Raw genomic sequence first — 16,172 nt, 5'->3', positions numbered from 1 at the left:
CTGAAGAGCAGTTTTGCATGAAGCGCCATCAGCTCACACACCAGCAAGAGCCCCTTCCCCAGCCATTTCTGTAATGAGTTCAGCTGCTGCATAGCTAATGACTGTCACACACCAAAACCCAACAGGACACTTGGCTGGGGACAAAAATCAGACATTTCCATCATCACTGTTACTAAAACAGAGATCTGTGAAGGATTACTTGCATATTATGGCAAACTTTGGTTGAAATGGACCATTACTTACCTTGTTAATATTTCAGGTGTGCTTGAATGCACTATGGCAAACACATATTACTCTGAAACAAATTCAGGTAGAAGGAAAAAACCTCCACAAAACAAGTGTCATTAAATAATGAACGTGCGCTACACTAAGCCATCCTGAGATTCAGCCCAAGAGCATCAAAGAAAAAAATCCTGGTGTTCTACTTATTTATAAAGCAAAATTATCTACTCAATTAGGAAAAAGTAATCATGCTCAGTTAGACACACCAGGCAAGCATGCGAAAAGAAAAATGGCTTTGAAGCTGCTCCTGGTAGCAAGCCTAGACAGCTCAAAAAGAAAACTCTGCAATCCAGGCTTTTTTAAATTATTTTTCAAAGTATACATTAGAAAGTCTATTAATAAAGTGGCATGAATGGACAATTTTTTGTTGCATAACATTTTCAAATCTTTAAGAGAACACCAATGCAATGCAGTTCCTTTTTCCAGTACCCACGCACTCCAGCTGAAAACAATTCCCAGCTGAAGGTGTTCTTTATAAATTGGATATTAGCAGGGAACCAAATAGAAGATACACCCCTACTGCTGTCCTCTGTCTCTAGATGGAGCACAGCTTATCAATTTTCCAGAGATACAGCATATGAAAATTACCTTTCGTTTTAAAGTTTTGAACTACCATGAATTAGCCTAACTTCAGTAGGGAAGGCTCGTTACTTACCTCTATTTGTTCATAATGTCAATGGGTATTACTAAGATCAAGCATTGAAGAAATGAGGGGTTTGGTCAAAAATTTCCACTGGGGATCTCAAAGGATCCTGCTCTCTGCTAGGCTCGAGGGTCTCCATCTGAATTTGCACAAAGCCATAGATAAACAAGAGAAAAAATAAAAGTATCTTGGTACGGAGAGAAAGCACAGCCAGAGTTTTCCATCATCACTTGGAAGCATGATTATTCCTCATTCTGGGAGACGGCAGCTGGAGCCAAACCTCCCCGAAAATTGGATTTGCCCCCAGATATGATTTTGCAGTGAATGACTGACAGTTCAGTCCCACCACACAGAGGTAAAGAAGCAGCTCCCTCCACACATGAGGCCTGAAGAGACTTCTCTGAAGCTAAGAAATCAGTTTCTTGGGATGTTGATGTTATTTTTTTTTTACCATCTTTCCTTGTTAAAGGAAATTAATGGGAGATGAGCAACATCAAGCTGCACCCTGATGATTCCGTGGGAACAGAAAGTCCCAACTGCAACATGGGCTTTGCCACAGTGGCTAGAGGAACTGGTGGCCTGGTTTACCCACTCAGGAGTTCACCACCTGATTACAGTATTCTCTGGTTGAGAGTTGGAGGAACTCATGAGTATTTTTTAATCAAAGTATTCTTCACCGACACCATAATTATTTCCTCTGGCCCATCTCCCCCAGCCTGCTCCTGCTTAGGGAGCAACATCTCTCCTTTTAATCCACACATGGTCCATACACACGCCAGGAGAGCTTTGCTGTTGTTGCAAAGACAGGAACTTAAAAGCTGTATCTTTATAAGCAAACAGACAGCAGCTTTCACATCACTTGAAGCCCTTCACATCAACAAACCCTCTTCCTTCCCATTGTGCCCATGACACAGCCCAGCACAGGGGGACCCCAGGGAAGCCTGGACCTCACCACAGCTGAGACCCCAAGACACAGGGTCTGCAACCCCAGTTTGCCTGATCTTTCCCTAGGCAAGCAGCTCTTCGAGGAGGCTCAAACTGCAGCCCCAGCAGGTTCTCCAGCACCCCTGGGCATAGCAAGAGCCCTCTGCTGATGCCTGCAGAGGCTCCTGAGATAAACTTCAGTCAAAAAGCAGCAATGCTAGAGCAGGGAGGAGGACCCTTACCTGAGCTACTGCCCTCAGCCAGCCAGGCTGCTGCAACTCTACCAGCCAGAGCAGAACCTCCTCACAGGGAGCACTGCAGACCCTTTATAGCCCCACTGCTTCCCACCTGCCAGCAATCATTAAAGGGGCCAGAACCCTCCAGAGCCTGAAAGCAAATCCAGCTGCCCATGGTGGGCAGGCAGCAGCCCAGGGGGGCCCAGGAGGGGAGGCTGCCAGCCCCCCATGTGGAGGAGCTTTGAAGGGGGCTGGGGGGGTCGCGGCAGACTGACGCACCCGCCTCGCGCCTTTGCTTTGCCCTTTCTCACTAATGAGACCCACTGGGGTGCCAGCCCTCGGCACATGGAGCAAAGCCAGCCACAGGCAAGTGGTGTCTTCTCTTTTTCTGCACCGGGCAAGATTACTGTCCTGCACAGACGCATTGCAAACAAGAGGAAAAAAAATGCAGCAGTTTCCTTCTGCTGCACTGGATGCATTGGGGTACTGCCTCTTGCGTGGACCATGTCAGGGTTAGCTCCATCACTCCGTTCTCAGATGTGTGTTAGGTGCTGGCTACATGAGCACCTTACAAAAAAAAAAGCAATTACTGAGAAAAATGTCTTAAACTGAAAGGCTTTATGATGTCCCAGTTTTCCCAGTTTATTGCTCTGCCTGTAGTTTAAACACTAAAAGCTAACAAATAGCAGGCAGGTATCTTGATTTTACAATAGAAACCCTCTGAGCTGAGCAATCCCGGGCCCGTTTCCAAGGTTAGCACCCTGGCGGGTAGGGTGTTTCGCCAGCAGTGCCGTAACAGAGGCTGTGCCAAGCACCCGTACACCCGAGAGCTCGTCACCCGCTGCCGTGGGTGCATGCTGTGCACCCAGAAATTAAGTGCTTTAAAACTTAGTAATATCACAGCTACTTCTGCCAGGCACTCGGAGCAAACTCGTCTGCCACCTTCTGTTCCTGGAAGGATATAACGTCCATGGAAGAGCATTTTCCCGTTTTTCTTTGGGCCGGGCTGGTAGGCAGGGACAAGGGAGAGGAGTTTTTGGAGTTAGGGGCTGATGGCTGGCTCCTGCACCCCTGTGCCGGAGCCTGGGGCACAGCCACAGCACACAAACATGGTAAGCAGCAAAAGCACTTGCATTTCAAGGCTAATTTACAAACAGAAGGAGACAGATAAATGATGGGTGCCAGGGCCTTGGCTTCCAGCACACGTGCTGAGAGGCATTTCCCCCAGGTACATTTGATGGTGATAGGAATTTCCTTCCAGGGAAAGCACAGGCTGGTTTTGCATTGCAGCAATGCAAAATGACAGCTGCACATGGCCGTATGGCTGAAAACTCAGTTGCCTTTAGCCATATTGATGAATCACTGTGTTTGCTTTGTGATGGACTTGCTTAACCAGGCAGGAATAACCTTGGGTACCCAGGAATGCCGCGTCACCTTTGCTGATGGGATGCGAGCTGCAGCCCAGAAAGCATCTCGGCACAGCTCTGTGTGGCTCCTGGGAAGGCACAGGAAGAAAAAAACCACCAAAGTGGCATTTTCTCTGTCCCCAGACTTGTGACTGAATGGATAATTGAGAAAAATAATCAAGAACAATGACTGCTCGACAATGGCGGCAAATTGGGTTGATACTCTCAGTAGTCCTCAATTACTCTGTACAAATGCTAATTGGAATAGTTCCTTTCTGTGGTGCAGTCAGCACAAATCTCCAAACCCGAGATAGTTTTTCTTTTTCTGCAAGCCATCTGTCACGCTAATGTATCTTGTTGCTGGGAGTTGGTGCTTGGTTTTTTCCTTTAGCACCGTTCCAAAGCGAGAGCCCAGCCCCAGCCCCGCGCTCCTCCATGGCTGATTGTTTCTGTACGGAAACCCGCTAAGGGCTGCGTGGGGAGATTCATATCCAGGGAGCCCGGTGCCCTCTGGCACACCTTGGCATTGCTCTGAAGGGGAGTTGCAAATATGACCCTCAGCTGATGCTTCTCTTTCCTGGGGATTGATTTATCCTGATAGCTATGACTGCATCTCAAGGTGCATTTAATGATTCATTCTTTTTAATAATGCAAACAGATATTGAGGAGGTCTTCAGTTTCCCGAGATGGGCTCTTTTAATAATAATAATAATAAAAATTTTTTCATTCGTTCTCAAAATAATAACAGGAAAGCTCAGGGGAGTTCTTGGTCTTGGCACATCCTTAGTTTATAAGGAATTTTTTGAGCTCTCTCCTCCTGCCATGCTCTTGTCCTCAGCGAGCTGCTGTTGGATGTGGGGGGATGCACTGATCTGTCCTTGCACAATGATGGACATTTTCTGTTCCATCTCCCCTCCTCCAGCCTTTGTCAGGTAAGGTGGTCGGGTCATTTCCCTTGATCCCCCTGCCCCAGTCTGTCCATGTTTAAGCGGGAGCAGCCCACCTTTAGCTGCCCAGTGTTGCAGCCTGGCTGATGCAAGGCAGCTTTTATTAGGGCAGTATTTACCAAGGTCAAGTCTGTCCACACTGAGGCATTCAATTCTTATCAGCAAAAATCCATGCGTTATGTGTAGCTGTATCCCCGAGGTAGTTGCAGAGGCCATGCAAATCAAAGTCCAGCTGCCAGAAATTGCACCAAAGAGGCGTTTATTGACAGATCTCTTTTGCCAGAATAAAAACTGCTCCATTATTATATGATAAAGCTCCTGTCCTGGAGCTATGGACCCAGAGAACGGCAGGATATTCCCCATGGCAGGCTCGCTCTCCTCTGGGGTATTTGCTCCCATTATGCTTTCCCCTATCTAACAGTGTAAACATTGAGTACCCTGAATGTCTAAGCAAAGGCAGGACTGTGCTAGCTTTTTCTTGAATGTCATAAAAGCAGCATCCCTACAGAGCAGAAAGTCCAGGTACACCAAAGCCTTCAGTAATCGCATGTGACAGCATCTGGCAACTGGAGCCTGACACCTGCAGTCGGCGCGTCACCCAGGGTTTCCTGCCAGAGCCCGTACTCAGAGCCACTGACAAGTGAAAAATACAGAACAAAATCAATTATTCAGCTCCAAGATGCCCTCCCCGGTGCGTGGGGCAGGAGGGGTGGGAAGACATGCTGAAGTTGGTGGGACCACCCATGCAGCGGGTTCTCAGGCTTGCAGGAAAACTTTAACCTGGTTGTTTGCTGCTGTGTTTTTGCTGCTGTTTTGCAGAAAGTTCTCGATTCCTCCTTTCTACCACCACCAGCACAGGAGTGGGTGCTGCCCCCATTCCCTCCTGCTGCTCCATGCCGGTTTAAGTGTCTCCTTTGCTTTTGCACTTTCTGCTTCCTTTTTCCAAGCCCACACTCTTGTTTGGTTTTGTCTGCTTGAACGTGGTGTATTTTCCCATCATAGTACTACTTAAGTGGCACTTTAGAGATCCTTCATTCTGCCCCAAAGCCCTTTCATATTGTATTTCTGTTCACAGCATTTCCCTTGTCTGCTAAGAATTCATAAGAACTTGAGCCGCCTTTTTTTTTTTTTTTTTTTTAAACCCTTCCTTCCTAAGAGAATGTGGTTTGTGTGATCAGTCCGCAATGCTGGCCCTCGGCTTTTGAGTATCTGTAACTTCGCATAACTGTTGACCTGTCAGTCTCTCTCCACACCTTTTGAACCTTTGAGCTGTTTCAGCGTGATGTAGGATACAAGCTGGAACACCATCAGAGTGCTACAAGTCACTGCAAATAGCTGGATGAAAGAAGATGAGGATGCTGATGCATCCCTACCAGACATCAGAGAATCTGCCCACAGGTTCATCAGCATCCAGGCTCTGGTCGTTATTTTGCTGCTTGCAAAAGTGTTAATTTCCCTAAAAAATAAAATTCACATCCCTCCAGCGCCCCAGGTTTTCTGCTGATTCAGCAATGTGGCTGGTGTAGCTCAGAGCAAGCACATCTGCGAGAGCTTGCACCACGGCTGGGCCAGAGCACTGCAAGGGGATGGTGATGGTGTCACTGCCTCTTTGGTCACTGCTCGGTCCCAAAGCAACACTTTTTGTCACCGGCCAAAGGACTTTACACGTCTTTGCCTGTATTAATTGCTCCAGCCGCACAGTGTGCCACTATGGCAGCAGGTATCAAGTGGGTGATGTTCATATCATAGATATATATTTTTTAGCTGAGCCTACCCCAGTCCTTGGGTTTTTTTAAAAAAAATGTTTTGCCTCTGGCAAAATCCTGATAGTCTACCGGGGTTACATCTCTGAGGAGTCTGGGCTGTACTTTTACTATTAGAAAAAAACATTTTCTGCAGGCGAAACATAATTTCTGAAGGCAGCAGCACCCCTGCCTCCCCAGGAGCTCCAGCCGCTTGCTCAGCAGCCTGCGCTCCCGGGCATTAACCGGGGGGCTCGGTGGCACTGGGAGCCTTTGCTGGATCCCTGGAGATGGGACAAGCGGTTCCTGGGATACGGTCCCAGCCTGCCCGGGCTGCAGTTCCCCGCAGGAGCAGGAGGGGGCGCTGCGGGGCTGCGGCTGCTGCCGCTGGAGGCGGGGGGGCGCGGGGGTACCACCTCTGCTGTCACACAGCCCGTCAAGTGTCCCAACGATGGGCAGCTCAGGGTGGAAACTGCTCATTCCGTAAAAATTTTAACTAAAAAAAGAAAAAAAAAAGGTTCATAAACCCACAGTTTAAATCTAGTTCTCAGGTTTTCTGTCTCTGGGATTAATGATTAATTTTGCAATCTGTTGTGACTCTCATGAAGGAGGAACGGGTGAGGATTCTCCTGTGGCTGTTATTTATTTATATATATATAAAAATATATTTTTATATATAATATATTTTATATATAAACACAGAGAGAGAGAGAGAGAGATAAAAATTATTAACCCATGCCTGGAATAAGTGCAAACTCTGGGAGTGGCAAAAGTTACTCACACGGGTGCCAGGCCAGCAGCAGCGCCCGGTCAGGCTGGGGCTGTGCCCTGGGATGTGCCTTTCCCATCTCATCCCACCAGTGATGCTGCGTTGGGCACTTGGCATCCAGGTACCCTGGTGCAGTTTGCAAAGGAAAAACAAATGTCAGGAATTTTCAGTGCTGAAAACCAGCACAACCTGGGCAGGGAGTGCAGGGATCACGCTGAGACCCTGCTTTATCCACGGAGCCCGTGGCAGTGGGATGCACCGGGCAGGGGCAGGCAGGGAGCCTGTGCCCTGGAACCGCAGGAGAAATGGGTTTCATTTTTTTTTTTTCCAGCTTTTTTTTTTTCTCAGCTCCAGCTATTTTTTTTTTTAATTTCAGCTATTATTATATTATATTCAGATAAATAAATATTTATCTATTTATTTCAGCTACTTTCACTGTAGCTCCTTGCACAGAACCTATCCGGAGCAAGAAATCCCTGGGGGTGTTAGGGGAGGGAGGCCCCAGTGGGAGCAGTCTGGGGGTGCTGGGTGCTGTCACGCAGCCCCAGCTGATGCCCACACAGCAAAGGATCCACCAAGTGCTGCCCGTCACCATTCGGAGCTGCTGAGCTGCTCTTGGGAGGCTGGTGGCTGCAAGCGTGTATGGAGCTGCTGCAGAGCTGCCAGCGCAGGGCTGGTCTCCTCGGGGTAGTTACAAGGGAACGGTCCTGGCTGCTCTTAAATGTTTCAATCTGTGGGGCTCCCCCCAGCCTCGATAGCGAAGGTCCCTCCAGTCCCTTCCCAACAGGCGCTTGCCCAGGTCTGACGCTGGCTGTCAGGGGTGCAGCCTGCCGGCGAGGTGGGCTGCCGGAGCTTTCTTCATCCATTTGGATCATGAATATTGGATGCGGTGAGTGCTCCAGCTGGGCTGCCACAGAAGCCACTGGTTTTCCCAAGCCTGCTGCTGAGCCTCGCTGCGTGCCCAGGACGTGGTGAGCAGCCCAAGCCTCAACGCTGGCACTGCTGCAGGGCCGGAGCTGGGAGCGGGAGCTTCTCTGTAATGGCTGCAAGTTTTGGTTGAATTTTGTCCCATTCCAGCCTCCTCCAGCCCAGCAGTGTCTTTTTCCAGTAGACTGAAGGGTCCTCTTGTAGCCAGCGTCTTCTGTGCTGTGACCCATGGTCTCCCCAGCTTCTCTCTGATGTTTTAAATAGCTGCTGCTTTGCCTCAGTTTCCTTGTAAATTGTGAAAATCTTTAACTCCGTCACTGAGGGAGTATGAAATAGGGACCATACTTCGGGGTTTCTTACCCTTCCACTCTTCCCATGGGTTAGCCCACTGATGGGAAGTCATCGCCCCCAGGGCGGGATGCGCGGATGCCTTCCACACGCAAGCGCTATCAGCAGAGAGACGCGCCTGCTCCTTCGCATTTCTAGGGATGAGGTTGGAGATGCAGAATGAAATTGCTTTAAATGAGACAGGCTGGAGTAGCTGGTGATGGAGAAAAGCTCCCCAGGGAGAAGCCCACAATGTTGCAGGTTAGGGATCAGCCGGAAGGTCATGAAGGACAGTTAGAGCTGGCCGATGCAAACATGTTGGATTAATGGCCTCACCTTCAAACGTCCCGGTCTGAAGGGCTCCCAGCCAGACTAGGACAGTGAAATACAAAGGTACACATCATTATGTGCCAATCTTTTAATTGTTTTGCCTAAATGGGCCCTGACCATTCCAAGTTTTAATTGTTACTCTGAGCTAAATGAAACCTAATTTATTTTCAAGCATCTTTCCTGACATCTTGAAAAACCCAGCCGAACAAAAACCCAAAGACCCTCCAGCAAACAGGGCAGGTTGACAGATCTTTTTTCCCCACGGTACTTTAAACTGCAGTTTAATCTTCCTGACCTCTTGTTTCTTGTTCCGGCATGGAGCAGGAGGAGCATCCCTCGCTGGCTGGGAAAGGGTGCTGTGCGTGGGGAGGACAAGTCTACCCCTAACACAACAAGGAGACATAACCAACCAAAGGAAAACCCCAGCTGAATGGCACCACCGGGAACAAGGACAGGCCTGTCAAAGAGGGGAGAGGAAGAGTTTCTTCCCCCTGTCCCTGACCCATGATGCCTGCAGCATTGGTGCTGCCCGAGCTTAGCCTTGGTGCAGCTTGGGCTGGGGTTGGCGCTGTGAAACCCTCCTTGCACACCCCTCTGGGGAGCTTCAGGGCATCACCGTCTCCCCTTCCTTCTCAAATAAAGGCCACCTGGACCTAAACCCATTTTTTTTTTTTTTTTCTCTCATTACAAATAAAGTACCAGAAAAATAGGAAAATATGGTAGAAACCCCCATTCTTTCTAGCTCTTTTTTTCCTCTTGTCTCTGGTTTAGGCTCCTCATTTTTTTGGAGGTGCAGGTCCCTAGGACAGCCCTGACATCCCTCGTATGACAGCTTCTATAAGCAGCTCCAGTTGCTGTTGCAGTGGTAAAACGAAGCCCCACATCGGGCAGGGAGCATCTTGCAAAAGAGGAGCTCAGTGCTAATCACCATCCAGTGCAAACAAAGCATTAAACCCCCACAAACCCCCATTACTAATTAACCGTATGCATACTAAGGGCAACAAATTTCATCCAAGGTTCCTAAAGTACCAAGATGTCAATCAAGAATATAGTTTCTGTTTTATAAGTAGGGAAACTGAGACAGCCAAGCCACAGTTTACCGCAGAGGTGTTTTTCCCCGTGGGCTGCAGCCCCACGCACGCTGTGGGTCATTGCACAGGGTGCTACCTGTGGGTACCCATCAGAAGCAGCTCTGATTTGCCCCAAAGTATTTTACGGGACCAGATGAAAACATGGATATTGCTGCTGAACACACTCTCGGTACACACCAGGAGAGGGGCTAATGGCATTGCTGTTGCACTTCTCCCCGCGTGCCAAGCAATTCCCAGCTTGCTCAAGAGCCTTTGGAGAACGGTAACAGGCTTGAAAAAAATGCAAATATACCAGAGCTGAAAGAGGGGAGGGGAAAGCAAAGAAAAAGCCCCCAGCAGTGCGGAGGTGGCAGTGTTATAATCTCAGGCTGTCATCGGTTTAACATTATTAAACAACTTCTTAAAATAGCAGACATAATTATTCCTATATGAAGCTCAATCTGGAGAGCTTTAAGGGCTTTCGCTGCTCTCCAGCTTTGCTGCTCCCGCACGGTGGGCTGAGACCCTTGCCCAGCCTGTCCGGCAGCGAGGCTGTATCCCGAGGAAGCCTGGGCATCAGCCCTAACCCAGTTTCATGGGCTCAGCTCTGCTGACAGGAGCATAGTTTTTTGTTGCATTTTTAATTGTAAAAAAAAGTATACATGAATAAAATACAGCTCATTTGGGGATATGACCTACTTCTTATGGGAAGATAAAACAACCACAGGTTTGTTTTTTTATTTAATTTATTTCAGCTGTTCTAAGTCAGATTGAAGCAGATCAATAGGAAATCCATAACTACTAGGATGCTTTTTTCTGTAAATAATCACTATCTGATTGAAATGATAGGGCGCTGTTACATTTCCATGATGAAGCCTTTAAACTTCAGATCAGTAGAGCAGTTTTGACAGTGCATAATTTATATGGAAATAAATAATTTGATGGGGATTTTATATGTACGTGTTCTGCACTGCTAGAGAGTCCTTCTCTGTTTACCTAAATTATGAATAATAACACTAAATAATGTATAATCCTATCGTCCTGGACAAACACAGGTCATTCTGAAGTTCGTTAAGCACAGCAGGAGCTGCGGATGCTCTCTCAAGAAGCAGACCCTGTAATTCCTGCTAAAATAAAGCACAATTTGCTTTTCAAGAGTAAATAAGAGCTTTCACTCAGATATTTGAACTTGTCTAACACTGAAGCAAGGCAGCTTTAACAGCCGCATTATTTCAGTGTAAGATGTTGGCTGGGCACTACGCAGCCTCGGGAAGTGTCGCTTGCCCCCTCACTGCAGCAGCCTCTGGTGAGCTGAGCTGGAGATGTTAAACCAGCATCGAGGTGCACACAGCCCTCAGTTATGCTAAATCTAAATACCATAGATTTACTTATTAAATATGAAGAAATGAGCAGGATCTGGCCCGCGCTGACATGACAGCATGCTGAGACTTCAGACGCTGCTGCTCCTCGCTTGTGAGCATGACACCAATAGTGTCCCTTGCCTTCAGAAATGTCCCATTTCTCCATGGAGGTGAAATCACCAAGCTCACCTCCGGAGAAGCTGAGTGACATTTCGGTACTTATTCAAATTAGCTGTTATTAATTAAATAACACCTTTCAGCTTTCTCTGCAGATTTTCTCCCTGAAGTTGCAGTGGGAAGCTGGCGTGTGTCAAGATGCCAGGAAGATGCAAGAACCTCAGGGTTATATTTTCATGAACACGCACCTCATTAAAGATGTTATCACTGTAGGAAAAAGAGAAATGTATAGTCATGCCTCTTTACCATCTCCTCTTTTGTGCTTTCCATCTCCTCTAGCCCAGAAGCCCACCACCATATGCTTTTAAACACGCCTAGAAAGGCAGGTCTTGTTCAGCAGCACTTCGCTTGGGCTTTGTTTTGGCTCTGATGTGAGTCCTGGGGTCCGAGGGGTGTCAACATGTGTCGATACACTTTGTGATCAGCAACGGAGAGCTGCATCTCAGGTCTGGGGCTTTGTTTATGTGCAGATTTACAGGTGCTTGATGGTATCTGGGACTGGCTGGGGTAACAGGGGCTTTGTTCCAAAGCCAGCGTTGGCTCACGCAGCCCTTGGAGCAGATGGAGCCGCATCAGCCCCAGCTCAAGCAGCCGCCAGCCTGAATGGGCCCAAGGCATCAAACACCTCCGCACCCCAGCCACACGTGGCTTGCCTCTTAGAAAAATGAATTCCTGCTGCCCTAACATTAAAGATTAAAAGCAGCTGCATCTCATCACAGCCAGAAGATCTATCTGGAGACGATGACAAAAATGACTTATTGGGGAATAACCTTGAATGCTGGTGCTGCGTATTCTCAGGGCATATTAATCACAATTAGTGCGTGAATACTTCTCCTTTAACTGGACATGGAGAGAAGGGTGAGGCCTTGGGGATTTCGGAGATGGTTTGATTAAAAATGTTGGACAGAGCCTGCAGAACACCATGGTACAGACTGCTTGGGGCTTGAAAACATCCAGTTAGAGCCAACGGATTCCTCAAATACAGCCCTTGGGATAGGAGTCGGGCAACACAGCGGAGCGGGCTAACCTTTCGGTTGATATACTGCTTTCCTGTGTTGCAAGTCGTAGTAATAATAAAAAATAATCTTTTCCCTATAAAGTATACTGGAAGACTGAATTGGCCAGAGACTTGAAGATGAAGCAGTGTAAAAACAAGAAGGATGCTGGCACAGTGACGCCACATCCTGACTGCAGCTGCTGCGGTGATGGGCACCAGGCTAAGGACAGCAATGCTGACGGTGTCACCTCCTCTTCATCCATCTCTCTTTCCACTGGAATTGTTTGTGGCACAAGCCAGTGTGACTGACTGGCTAAAGGCCCTTCAATACATCACCCGTAGGACACCGGGGTAAAACTGATCAGGGTACACAGCACCGCAGTGCCCGTCACTGAAATCAATGTGACCTGACACTTATTTTGCTAATGGCACCTATTTTGCTAATGGCACGTTCTGCAGCCGTGGGGAGGGCCAGGCGAGGGGCAGGCCCACGCCATCCACAGCCACCTCTCCTTTCCTTTCAAGGCTCACATCTGAGTGGCTGGTTTGCGATTAAATGTACATGGGGTAATCGCTGCAGCCGTCACCTACCCATTATAACCACTGCCCGCTGAGGTCACCTTAATCCAGAAAACTAAGGTATATAAAACCTTACATGAAGATAAAGCAAAGAGGCAGCTCTTCCCTTTCTATAACGTCCTGTATCCATGGGAACAGGTTGCAATCAGATATCTACACAACAGCGATAGGCAGAAACCCTGCGGTGCACGGAGGAAAGGTCAGCCTGGCACCCTGGCTGCCGTGGGGCACTTGGGGGCACCCACCGAGCAGCCGGGATGCTGGGGACACCCTGCTCCCTGCCATGCGAGGCACAGGTTTAACACGTACAGCACGGCTGTGGGGCAGCCAGTTTGCAGAAAGAAAAGCTGAAGTGCCGATGTGGTTGTTCTCAGGGAGGGAGAGCTGGTGGGGCAAGCAAGGGATGCTGCCGCTGAGTGAAGGAGACCCCACCAGAAGACCCTAAAACTGGGTGAGAAAAAGCAAGGAGGGAAAATGCTATTTTTTCTAGTTATATTTAAACACCAACCTTTTGTGGTTGGAAAAAAAAATAGAAGTAAATAGATAAATCTCAGAAGGAAGGAAGAAGAAGAAAATAAATATCTCTCAGCTACTTCTCATTAGTGGAGGAGTATTAACTTGGGTGAGTATTTTGCCTGTTGACACAGCATCCCCACCACAGACGCACTGGTTCTGCACAGCTAACAAGCTACCAGCAGGGAGGAATAAGACTATTTAATTTCTTAGCACACCTTGAACAGCCCATGGGGCTAGCTCACATTTGGGAAAATGAACACACAGCCCTGACAAATAGCATTAATAATGCAACACAAGGACTTGCGAGCAGACCACCGTGTGCTAGAAACCCCCAAACCACATACACGGCACCTGAGTCAGCTCTTTACCCTGCCACAGCCACGTGTGGCTGAAACCCACCCTCATAAAATACCTTTGAGTCTTGTCTCCTTGAAACTGGTGAAAGGTCTTCAGTCCTATGTCCAGAGGAGGTAACAGTGAGGTTCACATGCAGGGATTTGCAAGAGCTCCACGCCGTCCTCCTGGGCAAAAGCAGGACAAGGATGCCCCAAAACACTTGCCCAAACCTCACGTCACCACAGCAGCAGCTTCCCCAGCAGCCTGAACAGCTCAGCAGTGCTCTTGGTGCCCATCCCTGCAGGATCGGGCTGTTGCCTAGCAGGGGCTCTTGCCTTACCTTGACCTTCCCAGTGGATCCTCACCTCTACTAGCAACACAAGTGTAAGAGGAGCAGCACTGGAGAGCATTTCAGCTATACCTAAATGTATATTTATAGGTATAATGATATTTTTTTTCCACTGAGTAAAAAAGGTCTCTAGAGCCACAAGCTGCTCCAGCAGCAATTAAAGGAGAACATGACCCATCACAGCCTTATTATTCCTGGCTACTTGATTACTGCTCATGATTGGTCTCTAATGAACCTCTTGCACCCACACCTCATGATTCAGTAAGTGTTTTCAGGACACTCCTAACTAACGGGCAAATGGAGCTGGTTCCCACCGGGCCCCCACCACACCTGGGGCCATAGGAATGACGTGCTACAAGGGTGCAGTGAAGGCAGCATGTCCTAGGGGTGGGAGGAGATGCTGCCAGAGAGGGTCTTTCATGTCCTGGGAGATACAGGCCAAAAAATGCCTTCCTGAGCTTACAGAAAGGGGATTGGATTTAACCCCCCCCTAACACACAGTTGGAGGGTGGCCCCCAGGAGCTCGCTGAGGTCTCAGAGTGCCCATCTTCCTGGCCAGCCTCCCCTGAGCTGCGCGGGCTGGGGGCTCGCTTGCCTCCCACGTGGAGTTTCTTGGGTTGCATCCCTCGCTCCCGGTGCTGTGCACTCCATATGGCACCCCGGCTGCGGGATGATGTGTGCGCTGTGGGGGAGGCTGATGGCAGGGACAGAAGCAGCTCCAGCCCGCTGCAGTCCCGAGCAGCTCCAGGGGAGCAGTGAACTGCCCGGGCATCAGGCAGTGCCGGGTTTTTATTTAACCCTTCATCCCAGTAATTTGCTCTGATGCTATAGTTCAAGCAGACACAGCTGCACGCACGAGAAGTCTGACACCAATTAGTTGTTCATGCAAAACAAGATATTTTTTTTGCTTCTAAGTGCAAACAATTTTCTGCCAAGTGTCAGATGAGCAATTACCTTCCTATGGGCCCAGAGGCGGCTTGACTCGTCCCATCAGGCAAATTTAAGGACCTCAATCTCCTAGGGGTTAAACCTCTAATTTAATTGCTAGTTCATCCTTAAACTTCACTTTTTATTTATTGCAATCCAAGCAACAGCCACAGAAAAACACAACGGGAGGCCAGCATGGAAAGAGAGGTGGAAGGGAGACCAAAGGAGGCAACTGAACCGTGGTATTCAAGGAGGGGCGTGGTTTTAACGGGGATTAAGGTGTGGTGAAACCATGCCAGATGACTAGAAGTGTTTAAATGACAAGTAGGTATTACATTTATTTACTCAGTATTTATTGCTGTGGAGAACATCAGCCCTGGGGTGATGCTCAGCGGAGAAGGACCTCGCAGGGTGGCTGGGTGAGGTGCCGTCCATGCTTCGGAGGCTCAGGAGAGGTTTCTCCACAGCCAGCAAAGGTGTGACACTCACGCTTCGTGGCCCACAACCATCCAGGCCAAGAGCTGCTGCTGTGCAAGGGACAGTAACACCACCCGGCGGCACAACCGCCGCTGCTGGCGCTTCACCGCACACCACAATCCTGCCCCGAACCGGCGTTTGCTGAAAAAACAGCAAACAATTAATGTGACAGATTTTGTTCGTCAGTCCTGTGATTACAAGGGCTTGTGCTCACTGGGTGAATGTGCGAACTCCCGGGCTCATAAATGCAGCCACATGATGACAATCTCTCCAATGAATTAAAATAATTACTTTTCTAATTCGCCTCTGGACTCTGCTAAACCTTTTGGGGCCTTGAAGAAGGCATGAAGGTTTTTTTCCACATCTTCTGCTTATGTAGGCAGACGTTTTAATTTATAAAATGAATAATTCTGTATTTAATCAGTACAAAGGAAAATTCCACTTGGGGACAGGGATGTCTCATGATGCTGCAGAGGATTAACCACACTAAATGACTCCCCAGTGTGGAGGAATGTGGCCGTGTGGGACAGCCCTCGCTCCTCTGAGCACCAGCGATTTTGGTGATCCTGGAGGTCTCCCTTCCAAGAAGGACTGAGAATATAAAGAATCCATCAAGGGGGAGACGCAGAGGTAACTTTGAGTTGTGTCTTTGAGCCACCAGAAGCCACTTACACTAAGCCTAGAAAACTAGACCTGGCTCTGGGAAAGGCAAGGTCATCATCACTTGTGAACTCCAGCACTTTCTTGGAGCCTAATTCACATCAAACATAGAGATCCCAGTGGAAAACTGATGGTTTATCTGGCTGGGGCAAACAGATGAGGACCAGCAAACTTTGTCGCTGGATGGTGG

Source organism: Falco biarmicus, chromosome 1, assembly GCF_023638135.1.
Source record: "Falco biarmicus isolate bFalBia1 chromosome 1, bFalBia1.pri, whole genome shotgun sequence".
In the NCBI taxonomy this organism is placed as follows: domain Eukaryota; kingdom Metazoa; phylum Chordata; class Aves; order Falconiformes; family Falconidae; genus Falco; species Falco biarmicus.
Note: the sequence above shows the minus strand (reverse complement) of the source record.